Below are 15423 nucleotides of genomic sequence, written 5' to 3'. Positions count from 1 at the left end.
GTTAGGTATTAAAATGAGAAATATCTATGTTAAATGAAGGAATAAAATGCACCAAATGCAAGTGGTGGAGCAGAATGTATTTAGCCATAAAATGAAGAGCAGTTGGATGGACCTGGTGTTTAAGAACCAAGTCGAATGTGTCATTTCTCTGAGCTTTCTGCCACTGTTTCATGGACAAGGACACCCATGTATGGCCATGGTGGAGAACCAGTGGTAATGCCTGCTCAGTGTCCAGTCTCTCTCCCTTTGGTACCAGCATTGGGGACCTTCCCCTCCCCCACTCCACATAGTCTCCGCGGGAATCTCAATTTAGGAAATTCCATGCTGAGCAGAATGACATAAGATGGAAAATAGTTGGTTTTGACTCAGCCTTTCGGTGATTCTGAAGAGACTATCCTTTATTTGCCCAGCATTACCCTGATTTTCATCCTTCCTGAGCTCTGGTTACTCTTCTTGCCTTTCTATTTGATGTACTACTCCATTTCCTTCCAGAAAGTTGTTTTTGTATTTTTGTTTTTTTTTGTTTTTTTTTTTCCTCTAATAGCCAGAACCCATTTTTGTTGCATTTGACCAAGTAATCCAAACCAATATGATGTTACTTTCAGGAGAGATGGGAACGAGTATATCATGTGGAAGAGAAAGGAGGGATATTCTCCCTTCCAGGAGCAAAACAAAAGAAAAAGAGAATGAAGGAAATCATAATAACAGCGATTTTGAGAGGGCTGTACAAAATTTGTACTTGGTGAACTGTCGCGAGAGAGGAAAAGGCTTTATCTCAGTCCATAGTGTTCATATTTGGACCCATGGAGGGAGGCAAATGACTGCGGTATACTTTGCACTCTGTGGCCAATACAGTCTCCCTACCACTGGGGCCATTCTTTCCATTTTTATCGATCTCACTTTAGTTCTGGACCTTATCCTCTCATACCCAGAAAGGTCCTGCAATAGTCTGGTTGTCTTCCCTTCGGTAACTTTACCTATGCACAACGCCAACTTAACCTTCTCCTGATGTTTGCTTGTAAATTTAAACCACAGCTTCTCCCGTGCACTTTGAGAAGCTCGGTTTTTATAAAGGTGCTTTGGAGCATTAAGTAAACTAGGTAGTAGAAATGTACATTACTACCGTTGGGGTTGAGATATGTAGATGAAAAGGGTGGAGTCTGGGCCTAGAGTTTTAAACCAAACCTGAATATAGAAAATAGGAAGCTCTTAATGAAGGCTCGGGGTTCATTAATGGCCAATCCCATCAGTTGGCTGAGAATGTTTTATTTATTCTCCCACAGGCCTTCATGGTCTTTTCCTGACTCCTTAAGCTCTCCAAGTTTACTGTATTTTTGTTGACTGCCAGCGTATTTTCTAATGAGGGCAGAGGGGGTCTGCAGCAGCCTTAGCTGCATATTTCCAAGAAGCTTTTCAGTGGCTGCAGCAGATGTTTGTGCATTTATACCAAGTGTGGTTGAGTTTTCCATTAAGAGCCAGCTCACTGAGAGAGGAAACCTTCAAATTCGTAGCACACCAGGGCTAGAGAAGGATATTGATAGTTTACTTGAAATGCTGCTCAAACTGCAGTTAGTTTTTTAGGGGGGCATTGACAAGCATGAGTGCATTCATAAGGAGTTTTTGTGGGTTAAAAATGTTAGATTGTACGGTGGAATCTCGTGTTTAATGACCTTCCAATTTTTTAATTAGTAGCACTTCCTCGTCATGAACCTTATCAATCACACACACACACACACACACACACACACACACACACACACAGAATTGGAACAATAAAAACTAAAAACTAAGCAAAAATCCTTCAGGTAAAGAAAGAGCCTCACCAATTTGAGCATTCTTTTTTAAGCTTAAGCCATATTATTATGCTTTTAATTCGGTATTCCTACTAAATTGTGACTCTCTTTTGCTTTACTAATTTTGAGGATTAAACCAGGCAATGTGTTTTAACTGAATGATTTATGGATAAGCAGCCAAACTCAAATCAAGGTCATGACCAACAGAAAATATATAAATCAATAAAAATGGGAGGATTATTCTGCAGGGCCACTTTATGATGAGGATAGTTGCTCATCATTATTTGAGATTTCCAAAATGAGAGGCGAGGCTCCCCAAATAATCTGCATGGAAATATGATATTATTTTGAGAGCCTAGTATCAATATATGTGATTCACCTGTAATTGCTACTTGAGTAAAAGGGGAAATAAAATTGGTAAACAGCATAGGGCAGAAGCCATTATAGAGAACCACTCATTAGGACAGTATTGTTCATGTCATCAGGTGAAGACGATGGGCTTTCAAGGCCCAAGTCTTTACCTCTAGTGGGCTGTATTTCTCAGATGTCAAATCTGCGACTAGCAGACAGCTGATCATAGACTGTAGTTATATTAATTCTTGGTGCTGAGAACATCTAATGGCATTGGACAAGGACAGCTGCAATATAATGTAATGTTCCTGTCCTCCATTTCATGCTGTACCTGATTTTTTTTCTCTCCCTGTAACATTGATTGATTTGGTAACGTAGAATGTTTGCTTTCCAGCTGGCAGATCTAATTGTAAATAAACAGCTGCTAGCTGCATTTAGACAGTGGATGATGTTGGCAGGTACAAGAGCAGGGTGTGCAGGATGATTTAAGGCCTGTGCAGTGGAGTGTGTGGGAGGTTGGGAAAGAGACACAGGCGGGAGGACCTCAAGTACAAAGTCCTCCGTGGCTCAGTATTATCTCGGGGCTACGTATTTTGATGTTAGTGCAAAATGAAGACTGGTATGTGGATTGGGAGGGCCTGTGATGCCCAATGTTATGGTCTAAATATGAGAAACATATAGGCTTTTATTATCCAAGAGTCTTTTTTTTGTTTTTGAACAATGGAATCAGATATTAGACTAAATCTTGAGGATTGTTTTCCTGGACAGGTAGATTTGAAAATTCTGAATGAAAACAGCAAGAAGATGAATGTGTGGAGGGAGATTCTTTCTGATCTATGAGAGATGTGAAAACAGTAACAATAGGAATAAGGAGAACACTAAGAGCTCAGTACATGTCATCAGCCATGTCATTGTCTTTTTCCACCCCCACGTCCTCAGATATGGGACGTTTAGCATAGGGAACAGGTGTTTACACAGACACTTAATGTTTTAGAATTTGAACAATGCCCCTTGAAAGCCTATGGAGGAACATGGCAAGTATCAGCCATTATCACTGGTGTTAGCCAAGGCTGCGGCATTGCACGTCGCCTGAGCCAAAGACCTGCTGTGACGTCCTTTCCTTTGCTCTTATGTGAAGACCTCATGTGGCCAGGGCTTGCCCATCACTGTTGACGTCAATCAATGTCTCTTTTCTTTGACTGGAGTTGTCCCTTTCTGTGGCTCAGAATAGTCTTAAGCATGCCTCATTTTATCTCCCCTTGTATCCAAACTGGGAGCTAAAAATGGATATTGGTGTGGAAGGGAAATTTCCCATGCTTGTCAAAGATGGACCAAGGAGCAACTGGATGGAGCCAGGTCAAGGTGTCCCTCTCACCAGGATAGCGATGCGACATTCTTCCCCATTGTAGACTTAAGGATGTAAAATGTGCTTAAAACAAGGAAAATCTTGGCTATGCAACTGGACTAGCTGCAAGAATGAGTGAATGAGTAAACAGGCACGTAGGCGCAAAGTAGCTGGTAGCATCAGAAAGGTTTATAGTGTCTCCTTTCAGTGGTTCCCTGGCCCTGTGCTATGAAGACAGGCCCTGGGCAGAGCAGCAACAAAATCATGGATTAATATGGAGATGTGACCTGGAGGTTAGCAGGTAACTTAGGAGCACTCTTGTTTTCTTTTCTGATCTTTGGTTTTTGTCGTAGACGCTTCTAGAAGCTGTGGCCTTCTTTCCTGCACCTTGCATCAGAATATCTTAGATGGTTTATGTTCTCTCTTTCTTCCTCCCTTTATTGCCTTTTCTGTTTGTTTGTTTATTAATTTATTGTTACAGACAACGTTTAGGTCTTTACAATGTTTTCTCTAGTTTTTTATTTTTACCTGTCTCCGCAGGCGCCTCCTCCTCTTTCATGTCCATTTTCTTGTTCATATCTCCTCTCAGCCATTCTCATAATTGGCATGTTAAAAATTAACTGAAAAGTTTCCTTGGACAGGAATGATTTTCTTCCCTAAAACATTTTATGTAGGGGAAGGGGAATGGAACGCGAGGAAGCTCAATGATTATCTCATTTAATAATAACCATCCCCCTCCCCATGGAGCAAATACTTTTACTTACATTCAACAACAGTAGGACAATCCAGCCTAGGAGAGACTTAGAAACTTGCCAATGGCTACGGAGCTAATAATGGAATGACCTGGGTTGATTTCAATCTGTTGGGCTTCAAAAGCCACATTCACTCCACTACTTATGGGGGAGTGGTTCAGACCCTTCCTAGAGGCAGAGTATCTTGCCACCATCCAGTCTTCTCAGAGTCCAGAGAAGCAGTATACGTAAGTGTGGAGAAAGAGGACAAGCTTAAATTGTAAACTGTGTGTCACGTTCCAGTTTATAAAAGGCCTGGCCTCAATTTATTCTCCTTTGGAAATATCTCGATGATCTGTAATGATGATGATTTTAATCTATAATCTGAATTTACTTAACAGGATAATTAAATATTTAAAGTCGGTTCATTTAGAGGCTAGAAGGGATTATAGATAGTATGCTCATAGATTTCATCCCTGTATTAGTATGCACAGCAGCGCATTCTTAATTTTGGTTATAGCTGTTTTTCTGTTCTTGTATCTCTGCATTTGCCATGGCAATTAGGACTGGAGGGAGCTTATGGTGTCCTTGGAACTGAGAGAGAAGAGAAATTATGACACTAAATAATACAAAATGGGCCTAGTCCTCATTGCAGTAGAAAACACTCAGAAAAGTTAATTAAACTCAGGAACCAGGCTGCAAGATAATTAAGTTTAGGGCTAATTTTACACTGCAGGCGTTCTATATTGTTTTTGCAAGGGTCCAAAGGAACATGAGATAGAAAATCTCCAGGTTGTGGGTTTGATTCATAAAGGATCATTATCTGTAGTTAAATAGCCAGACAAAATGGTAATGTGTAGGCGGCAAATTGTAGTTTGTAAGGTAAAAGTGATATTTACACTATACATATAATACATTTATAATTTCCTTTTATTATCAGTAGAAGTGAGAGTTGTCAGTATATCTGGTATAAGAAATGATAAATGTGTAAACCCCAAATCCAAGACATAAGACATTGTATAAGCCATAAAATAATGGTTGATAATCAACTCCTTATTGTATTGTGTGAGCTTGGGTATATTTTAACACCCAAGGCCGGAGGCAGCCTTGATCACTACCTTATTACCTTTTGTGTGGCAGAATAAAAAAAAACAGTCTCAGGTCAAGAGCAAAGCCATCATCGTTCCTTGGTCTGTCCCCATTAGAGGAGGGGATGTTTGCATTCCGACCAGAATTGCTTTTTACAAAGTTCTGCTAGCTTTTACTCAGTACCCTGCGGCCTTTAAGAGCATTGACAATTGATTAAATTTTCAATTGTCTGGTGTTTATCTTTGTGTTCTTATGCCTGATGTGAACTTAGCACCTCTTTAGAACAAAGCAGAGAAATTATTTAAAAATTGACCTGGACACAGACCAATGGAATAGAATTGAGAACCCAGAAATAAACCCACATATATATGAGCAAATAATTTTCAACAACGGAGCGAAAAACATACAATGGAGGAAAGAAAGCCTCTTCAATAAATGGTGCTGGGAAAATTAGAAAGCCACAGGCAAAAGAATGAAACTAGGCTGCTATTTGTCACCATATACAAAAATTAACTCAAAATGGATCAAAGACCTAAATATAAGACCTGAAACAATAAATTGCATAGGAGAAAACATAGGTACTAAACTTACGGTCCTTTATCTTGGAGAGGATTTTATAAATTTAACCTCAAAGGCAAGAGAAGTAAAAGTAAAAAAAAAAAAGGGACTGTATCAAACTAAAAGGCTTTTGCACAGTGAAAGAAACCATCAGCAAAACAAAGATGCAATCAACCAAATGGGAGAAGATATTTGCAAACGACACCTTAAATAAGGGGCTAACATTGAAAAAATATAAAGAAGTCATACAATTCAACAACAAAACCCCAAACCATCCAATTTAAAAACAGGCAGACCTGCACAGACCCTTCTCCCAAGAAGATATGCAAATGGCCAACAGATATATGAAGAGATGCTCAACTTCACTAGCCATTCGTAAAATGCAAACCAAAACCACAGTGAGATACCACCTCGCACATATTAAAATGGCTATTATCAATATGACAAGTAAAAATAAGTGTTATGGGGAAAAAGGAACACTCATACACTGCTGGTGGAATTGTAAATTGGTACAGCCACTATGGAAAACAGTATGGAGGTTCCTCAAAAAATTAAGAATAGAATTACCATATAACTCTTTTCTGTTTCTACCCCCAAAATTTGAAAACATTTATTTGTAAAGATTTATGTACCCCTATGTTCATTACAGCACTAGTCACAGTGGTCAAAGACATGGAAACAACCAGTCCTTTGACAGATGATTAGATACAGAAGATGTGGGACAAATATAATGGAATATTACTCAGCCATAGGGATGAAATACTGCCGTTTGTGACAACATGGATGGATCTTGAAAACATTATACTAAGCGAAAGAAGTCAGATGAAAAATTTGAAAACCATATGATTTTACTCATATGTGGGATATAAAACTGAAAGCAATAAATGAACAAGACAAACAAAAACTCATAGACACAGACTACAGTATAGTGGTTACCAGAGGGAAAGGGGCAGGGGAGGTAGAAAATGGTAAAGGGACTCAAACATAGGGTGATGAAAGATTTGACTTAGGGTGGTAAACACATAATGCAATATATAGGTGATGTATTATAGAATTGTACACTTGAAAACTATATAATTTTATTAACCAATGTCACTCCAATATATTTAATTTAAAATTATTTAATTTAATTTTATTTATTATTTTTTTAAAACGCCAATAGCACCTGGTATTCCAAGGTGGTCTCCCATCCAAGTACTAACCAGGCTCAACCTTGCTTAGCTTCTGAGATCAGACGAGATCAGGCATGTTCAGGGTGGCATGGCCGTAGACTAAAAAAACTGACCTAGGATTTGCCCCATTCCTTTCATCTTTTTCCCTCTTCGAAAAAAATCAAAAAACAAAACAAAACAAAAAAACATTATTCTCTAGAATAGAAGGAAACTAAACCAAAGCTTATCTGTTGGCTTTCAAATGAATTGAGTCAATTTTATTTATTTGCTCTTTGTGGGAAGTTCTGAGTTAAGACAACCTGCCTTTGTTTAAATTTGACTAGTGGCCATTCGTAAAGCTCAATACTATGCTATTTCCCCTGCTGGCTGACCTCCTAAAGGACTCTTCAGGCTTCTTTCTTTCATTGTGTATAGCTTTATTGACATTTTGCTGACGATCTGGAATTTCCAAATGCACTGGAAGGTAAGGAAGTCACCAGGGCGAAAAGGGGTGCAAATGTAACATGATGTCAAATGTTGTCTCATAATTTTGGTCTAAAAGCTGAGGCTGAGGACAACTGGCACTGACTGGTCTCATGTTCCACAGAGAGTGACAGGGAACCCAGACCACCACCCCTTTCAATACGTAAGAAGAGGCTTTGACTGCTGCTCAGTCGGGCTCTGAAAGTGAAGATCAGAGTTCGCTGAGGAGAGAATCTATTTGCATTATTTGCATCATGAGCTACCCTATCCATCCATACTGCTGATCTGGATAACGGGAGCAAAGATAGAAATGGCTGAATTTCCCCACTCAATTCTGGGAAAGATGTTTAATATGTCCTTTAATTTTTAATAACAGATGTGGCCAGTACATTTATTTATACATTAGTACCTAAAAAAATCACAGTAGTAATTTCTGCCTGCACAAGACAGTAATACATTTTCATTGTCTTGCCCCAAGAGTGTGTAAATTTTCTTGCTCTCTGTTACACTGCTGATAGAAGGGATTTTTCAATTGTGTGGAAATGTGAAGGCTTTGCTTTCACCTATTACAGAGATGATGTTTTAATTAGGGTTAATGGGAGCTGTTTTCCTCCTCTTTATTGAGTTTATGACCTTCAGGGGATGGGTGATTAAACACAAGAAAGCTCAAGAACCTTCCCAGGTAGTCACTTCCGTGGACATTCTACTATTTGGAGCCTATAGAGAAACATCCACTCAGACTAAAACCAAACTTCTCTGGCTTAAGAGTCTCTCTTATAATTACAAATTACCGTACCTTTTGTAAAGGGAATTTTATTATTAGTGGTGGGCTTGGAAAAGGGGGATCAAATAGAGTTTCTCCTGTTTCCTTATTAGAGAGAGGCATTGCCCTCAGCCCCTCATGCAGCAAAGCGATTCGAACACCGTATACACAGTAAAGCATTCCCTCATTATTGATTTGTAGTTGCCTCTGTCTTATTTTATGTTCTCTCAGTAATGCCTGAAAATGTTTGTTATTGTGTTTGTGGCGCTGGGCGATAAAGGAAGAGAGGTGTCAGTTCCTGGGCTCTTGGCGGTGACCATCAGTAAGGTGGTTGTAGCATGCTAATTGTATGGCCACAGCAGAGAAGTGGGCTTCCTTGTGGCCTGGCTTAGGAGTGGGTGGCAAACAACTGTTGTCTTAAGCACATTAAAAATCCAACTTTTGGAAGTGAGGGAGAGGTGGGGAGGCTAAGCCCTGTTTTGACTTGGAGTATAAACCATTTGACTTGGCATTACAGAAAAAGGTGATCCCCAAATACTAGAGGACTTGTGATCATCCAGGTAACTTGGGTCACATAACGTGTTTGGAATTTGGAAAAAAAAACTTAGATATTTCCTTGGTTCATATTCTATATGTGGAGATAAATGAAGGCCCAGAGAAATTAAAGTTATGGCAGAGTCAGGCTAGGATCTATATCTCCTGATTACTCTTCTAGTGCGCTTCTGGTGACTCTATTTGATTATCATTTGTAAAGATATCATCTGAAGATAATATCACTGGGAAAAAAAAATCACCTCTGTACTGACCGTTAGGAATAGTGAATAATCATAACTTTGTCTCCTAACAAAGTGTTGCTGTTATCAACTTTAGTTGTGACAGGTGGCGTAGCATCTGGCCTGAATCTCCTGAGATAGAATTCTAGCCCCACCTCTACTGCTGGGAGATCTTTGGCTCTTTCTTAGTCTTCCTGGGCCTCAGTGTCCTCATCCGTAAAAATGTATGAGTAAAATAAAATAATATATAAAACAGTAGAATGTCTAGCACAAAGCAAGTGACTATTCAGTGATAGCCAATATGGTTATTCTGTAGTCTTATTTTATTTATGTCTTTTCCCTCTACCTGCCAGCTATTCACATTTGCCTTCCCCTGTCCCAGAAGTTATTTTCTTCCATCTCCTTCTAGTAATTATATATATATATACACACACACACATATATATATAAAGTGAATACATACATATATATATATATTTTTTTTTCCCCTTTCTTATCCAGCTAGTAGCATACTATACACAGTGAAATGTCCTTGCTTTTTTTTTTACTTAATAATATGTCTTTGAGTTTATGTACATATATGTAAAGAGGTTCTTATTCACTTTAAAACCTGTATTATACTAATTAGAATGGATATACCATACCTTATTTACCTGACAGCTGTTAATGGACATTTAGGTTAATACCCATGTTTTGCTATTATTAACTGTACTGCAACAAATAACTTTAGATACATGTTGTTCGCATATGTCTATAGGATGAATTTCTAGAAGTGGCATGGCTAGGCTGAAGGGTATGTGCATTTAAATTTTGGTAGATATTGCCAAATGGCCCTCAAAGGGTTATAACCATTAACAATCTTAATAGCAATGAATTAAAGTGATTTTCCCCCTGTCAAGATGTGCGTTATCAACTTTAGGGGATTTGTCAATTTGATAAGTAAAAAGTAGTAACCCTATGTAGTTTTGATTTATATTTCTCTTATCATAACTGAGATTGGACACTTAAAAAATGTTTAATAAATATTTTAATCACTTTTTCTGACAACTATTTTTTATATCCTTTGCTAATTTTTTAACCGAGTTGCTTTTATTCCATATTAACTTGCATTTATTTTTAAAAATATTTAAATATGTAAATATAAAATTGAAAACATGTACATATAAAATCAAGAGTTATAGAGGGGAATAAAGAGATAAATAAAGCTGTTTTTCTCATTACCAGCCTGATTAATTCTCTTTCACAGATAACTGTTCCTGAGTTTCTTTTATAGTCTTAGATAAATTTTATATGTGTGTTCAAGCATATATGTGTGTGTTCTTTACAAAGACAGGATAAACTTATACATACTCTTTAACATTATTTAAACACCTTTCCTAGTTTGTATCATAGGGCCACTTCGTTTTTTAATGATTACATATATCCCAGTGGTTTCTTAAATAAATATATTCACCTCAGAGTGTCTCAGGATAAATTGGGATGTGGGAAGAAAAATATTAGCTCTTCTATATCTGTTTATTTTTATCTCATTTAAAATTAAAAATTTTTGTATGTATTTTTAAATATATGTTCTATCTTAGTTACGTATATATGTATATAATTGGAAAAGTAACATAATTTATATTTTCATATTAGGAGTGTGTTTAATTTTCTTTTTTCTTTTTTTATTGAAGGGGTGCTAAAATTTTTGGAGATAATGACCAGATTTTCATTTAACCAGGCTTTCATGAACAGATATTTAAGTTTTTTCCTGTAGCGATTTTAAAATATGTCCACAAATTCTTTGACATTCATTTTTTCAAAAAGTGGTCCCTAATTTCTGTCCTCTTGAGTGTAGACCAGACTTAGTGATTTGCTTCTAAAGAATATAATGTGAAAATGGCAATGTTTGACTTCTTTTTTTTTTTTTACCTTTTTTAAAAAAATTATTTTTAATTATAGTGGACATACAATATTGTATTAGTTTCAGGTGTATACATTATAATTCAACATTTATGTACCTTACAAAGTATAATCACCACAATAAGACTAGTAACCATCTGTCACCATACATAGAAAAAGAAATATCTTGAATGAGGAATATTCATGTTTCTTTTTATGTCTGGAGTATGAGGAATCTTCACGTTTCTTTTTATGTCTAGAGTATTCTAGATGTCATGGTTTTGGAGAAATGTAGACAGGAAGAACAATAATACTCATAACCATTTTATGTAAGAGATGGTTAATGTACCTGGGAGCACTTAAGGGATATTGATATACCTGGGCCCTACTGTCAGCATTTGACTTCTGAGACTAAGTCACGCAAGACATTGTGACTTTGCTCTTGACTTCTTGGATCACTTTCTATGGAAGATGCCAGCTGCCATGTTGCATGGTCACTCAGTAAGCCCTCAGTAGGTAATCCTCTCACCAAAAGCCAGAACTGATATGCCTCCTGTGTGAGGGAACCATCTTGAATGTGGATCCTTCACCTCCAGTGTAGCCTTCAGGTGATTGCAGCCCCGTATGTCTTGACTGCAGCCTCATGAAAAGAACCCAAGCCAAATCATCCTGTTAAAGTCTCCCTAAATTCCTGACTCACAGAAACGATGCGAGATAATTAATGTCTACTGTGATTTGAAGCAGCTGAATTTTCAGGAATTTTGTTATGATTTTGTGTATGATGTAAGATAGTAGTCCAATTTTATTCTTTTGCATGTGATTATCCAGTTTTTCCAACACCATTATTTGAAGAGAGCATCCTTCCCCATTGTATATTCTTGTCTCTTTTGTCATAAATTAATTGACCATATATGTGTGGGTTTATTTCTGGGCTCTCTGTTTTATTCCATTGATCTATGTGTCTTCTTTTATGCCAATACCATACTGTTTTGATTACTATAGCTTTGTAATATAGATAGAAATCAGGAAGTGTGATGCCTCCAACTTTGTTCTTCTTTCTTAAGATTGCTTTGTGATTCCATACAAATTTTAGGATTGCTTTTTCTATTTCTGTGAAAAATGCCTTTAAAATTTTGTAGGGATTGCTTTGAATTTGTAGATTGCTTTGGGTAGCATTGACATATTAATGTTTAATTCTTCTAATTCATAAGCATGTAATAATTTTTTCTTTGTATCTTCTTCCATTTCTTTCATTAATGTCTTATCATTTTCAGTGTACAGATCTTTCACCTTCTTGGTTCAATTTATTCCTAGGTATTGTATCCTTTTTTTCAATGAGATAATAGAATTTATTCACATCCATTTTTATTTAATGTACATTTTCAGAATAGGTGGTAACTTATTTAAAGCCTAGCTCATTTTCTTCTGGCTCTGGGTAGAAGACTCTTCCCAGAGTAGCAGTAATTATTGATCCAAAACCTTTAAAGTAGGAGAATTTGACCTCATAATATCTAATTAGGAAACTAGAAAAACTGGAATCCTATAAATTTATTATGAATGATAGGACGACTAATAAAAATAGAAAAACACCATTCGTTCTTTGTTCTATTACTTTGTTCTTTGTTTTTAGGTAACTATATTAACCTTAGGAAATCTTTTTGATACTTTTGCAATCTACGGTATATAATAAACCATTCATATCTTCCCCTGTTTCAGAACCCAAAAGCCTATACTTTGAAATTTTGAGGAGGCAATTTCTGCAATAGCATTTTTTTTCCTGGACTAGTTATACTGAAAGCTGACTTTTCTTTGCCCTCAGAAGTATTGCTACTAAACTTTATGAATTAAATTTAATACTACAAGCCAAAATATCTGTGTTTTTCTACTTTCTGCAACCATGAGACTATTACTGGTGGAATTACTTTGTGAGTCAAGCCTTAGGCTCTGAATGCCACTGTGTTTCTTCAACTTGAAGGTTTTTCATTTCAATTAGACTGAAGCACAGATACAATACAGGTGGAAGAACTTATTCAAAAGTAAAAAATATAACTACAGCCGTTTTCTTCAAGGTGAAAAACTGATTTTGCTTTGCTTTTCTGTTGACAATTGCTTTATACAAGAAATTGGAAAGGCTCCTCATTTTTCTGTTTTTTTTTTTTTTAATTTAGTTTAAATTAAAATATGTCCTATATAGTCTATAGGGCATTTAATTCTCTGTGTACTATTGTGGCATCCACCATGTCATGACACTTTCATATGCAAAAGCCTTGAGCTTTCTTTTGCTATTTGTCTGCTACTGTACTGTGTCATGTAGGAAATGAAAATTCATTTTATTTCTCCTACATTTGAATCTCTGTTTTATAGAATGGGAAAATTTATCCCAGGGAAGAATTCTTCACAAAGAATGGTAATATTCATGGCTCAAAAGAGCTTTGAATCCCTCTTATGAATGACAGTGTATATGTGGAAATAGTAATTTTAATTCTCTGCAATTTATCATCAGGCATTCTGGCCTTGAAGTTAAGAACTTTGACAAGCTTAGCAAGTTTAGTTAGTAAGTAAGTTTAGTAAGAAGGTTAGGATGTGAAGACAGTGGTGAAGATAGATTAAACAGTGGTTTTACACTTTAAGTGATAAGACTAGAATGTTAATTGAGCCTTGGTATTGCTTACTGAGAAATTTAGACTGTTATCAGGCAAGATATTTTTTTCTTTTCTGTGGCTGTAATCCGCTATACAAATCCATTATACACATTTTCTAAAAGGAAACTCATTATACATATTTTTAAAAGGGGGCTTTACCAAATTCAGTCTTGACTCATGATACTAAACAATCATTTCAATTGACAATAGAAAGAGGAGAACTGTGTTTTTCATGCATCTTAGCAGAGATATTTAAGTGAATCAAAGCAATCAAAAGAAATTAAGAGGAACATATTGATAGCAGTGATACACCTGGTGCTTAGGGTACCTCAATGTTCTGTAATATGAATATTGAAAAACTATATTTAAAGTTTGTATAAAATATTTCCATATATTAAAAATCAGAGATTTGGTATGTGGACTAAATATAATATTTTACTTTATTTAGAACTGTCTTTCAATCATGACTGTGAAATTACTCATAACTAGGGTATATGCTCAGCACATGTAGAAGACACTCACCTGGATTGTCCAAAAACTGCTTGAAAGTTCTTTTTTTCTGGATCGCATGTGAGAATATTCTTTTTTTAGTATGAATTTTCCTTCTTTACCTCCTTTATTATTTTTATTTTAAATTCAAATTACTTTATATTAATTTTCTTTTTCTTAAAAACTCTAAATATATATCTCTAGCCCCTGCTGAACATAATGAAAAGCTTTAGCTGCCCAGCACAAGTCACTAGATGGTAATGCTATCTGACTGTTATATAAAATTGAAGTTCTAACATTTAAAAAAGTACAATATTGTTGCTGTTATTGTTACAGTCAACATTTATTCAAATTTGCCTGTATGCTTTTTCCATTTCCTTACTCACTTTACTGACTTCTCATTTTTACTTCTAAGTTTCTTCTTCTTGCTGATAGTAGCACTTTCCAATGACTGTAGGTAATAAAGTTTTTGAGTTCTTCTGAATCCGAAGTGTTATTTTTGCCTTCACTTTAAAATGACAATTTGTCATAGTTATTTTCTTGTACAGCTTTGAAAATTTACTCCGTTGACTTCTGTTACTGATCTTTTCTCTGATGTTGCAATTACAAGATGTCTACTGTCAATCTGTAATTCTTTGGAAGATAATGCTTTTTCGGAAGCTTTTAGGAATTTCACTTTATTTTTGATTGATTTATTTATTTTTTTGGTTTGTTTTACTAACAATATACCTAGGCATGGATTTTTAAAATAAATCTATCCTGCCTGGGGCTCAGTGGGCTTTTCAACATGAGATTTCATGTCTTCCTTCAGCTTTATATAATTCTCTGCAATTATCTCTTTATGTTATGCTTTCAGAAATTGCCTCAATTCTATCTCCTACTTTAACAATTTTCTTTTTGATTGTGCCCAATACACTATATAGTCTATTTATTGAATGTTTAAATTTCAGTGATTACAATGTTCATTCCTAGGTTTCTCTTGCTTCACGACTCTCGCTTTTATTTTAGTATCATTAATCCCACTTTTATATCTTTAAGGTTCTTAAACACTTACTTTAAAAGTTCTTTTTAGCACATCATGAACTATTATCATTATTTTACTGCAATAAATAAAAAATATATATTTTTTTGCCTGAAATAAATCTTTTCCATTTGCTGAACAAAATAAAAAACTTATTGAAACAACACATTAAAAAGTGGATTGCTTCAGAAGATCTTTGGTCAAATTTTTGTTTAAGGATTGAAGCCTTCCAACTCTTCCCATACATTTTCCTGTGGGAAGCAAGTAGATGTAACGATTTGTTAACAGATGTTTCTTTTGCTGGTGCTAATCATGCTAAGATTTATATACACCTTTGCCAGAAATAAAATTAT

At 35.9% G+C, this 15423-nt stretch overlaps 1 pseudogene; it reads right to left on the bottom strand.

Annotated features, from left to right (window-relative positions):
* Positions 1-7020: 7020 nt before the first annotated feature.
* On the bottom strand, positions 7021-7139 carry LOC111738516 (annotated as a pseudogene).
* Positions 7140-15423: the final 8284 nt, after the last annotated feature.

Source organism: Pteropus vampyrus, unplaced genomic scaffold, assembly GCF_000151845.1.
Source record: "Pteropus vampyrus isolate Shadow unplaced genomic scaffold, Pvam_2.0 Scaffold39, whole genome shotgun sequence".
In the NCBI taxonomy this organism is placed as follows: Eukaryota; Metazoa; Chordata; class Mammalia; order Chiroptera; family Pteropodidae; genus Pteropus; species Pteropus vampyrus.
The sequence above is the reverse complement of the archived record's forward strand: the minus strand, read 5'-3'. Positions and strand labels throughout refer to the sequence as shown.